We start from the raw sequence: 1,361 nt of genomic DNA, 5'->3' as shown, positions 1-1,361 counted from the left end.
GCAGTAGTAGATGCCCAGTGTCCGCCGGCGCTGAAGTGTGGGCTCTGGGCCCCGAGCCGCAGGAGCGGGCCAAAGCGGAGCGGCGAGGATTTCTGCATCCCCGGCGTCCCATACATTCCCGGTCCCGGGGTGTCATTTCTTGTCGCCTCTCTCTCTGCTCTCCCCCGTGGGTCCTCACCGAGTTTGGGGAAGCACGGAGTGCGGCAGGCTGGCGGGATCGGTCTTAGCAATGCTGGACCGGAGAGGGCCGGCTCTGACCTCCAGCTCACGAGCAGGAGGCTCGGCCCTCCCATCCTGGGCTTCTTATTGTTTATTTATTTACACAAAGGGTGCTCTGGATAGGTTATCTTGGCGGAGCCCGGAGGGAAGCCTACTGGCACGTGGGGCGAATGCGGTTCAAGGCCCTGGTGTCCCGAGCGGGAATCGCTGCCAGGAAGTGCGCCCCACCTGATTCCTTGGCGTTCCACGTGGCTAGAGCGCCAAGAAATTAGCACAGAAAGTCTCACTTCCATTTCCTTCTCCTGCTACTTGGTGGATGGTTCCGTCTAACAAAATTAGAAGCAGATCAGTGAAAGACAGTCGATTTTGGACTTTCTCATAAGTTTTAGTTAAGGTGTAAATGGATAATGTCTCTTAAGGTCGATCTGGCGACAGATAATTTTATAGGCCATTTGCTCAGCAGTTTCACTTTTGGAACTTTATCCTTAGAGACTACTAGGATGAGTGCCAGTTGGTCAAGACTTTTCTCAGCTGTGTGGTTTATAATAGTAAAGACTAAAAATAAATGTCCATCGTGTGAAAATTGATTTAAATAAATATTGACAATATCTATACAATACATACTGTGCAAGAATTTAGGGGGAAATTATTGTATTGGCATGAAAAGATACACTGTCCTAAACAAAACAAAACAAAAATCTACTTACCAATTAGTGTGTATAATAAAATCTCTCTTACACACAAACAGAAAAGCTGAATGCATACAGATACAATGAATATTTGCTCTGGGCCATATGATTTCTTGAGGGATTCAACACTGTATGGGACTGGGTGACAGCAGAGCTGTGTGACATTCTCACTCTCCAGGCTCCTGGCTGCCAGAGTGAAAGTGTGTGTCCTTACCTGTCCCGCGAGTGTGTGTTCCTCGGTTCTTTGTCTAGTCACAGCAAAGATTTGGAGTGACAGACATTAACGTGTCACCGCTCTCAGGTCTTGGATAGACCATGTTATAGCTCTCAGGTCTCAAATGGACCATGTTATAGCTCTTAGACAAATCAGTGTTACAGCTCAGTGTTACAGCTCTATTTTATTTAGAAGATAGCAGGAAAATCCATCTTCGAGGCGTGAGGGCACGTCAATCC

The sequence above is a fragment of the Bison bison genome, unplaced genomic scaffold (assembly GCF_000754665.1).
Source record: "Bison bison bison isolate TAMUID 2011002044 unplaced genomic scaffold, Bison_UMD1.0 scf7180017864180, whole genome shotgun sequence".
Lineage (NCBI taxonomy): Eukaryota > Metazoa > Chordata > Mammalia > Artiodactyla > Bovidae > Bison > Bison bison.
The sequence above is the reverse complement of the archived record's forward strand: the minus strand, read 5'-3'. Positions refer to the sequence as shown.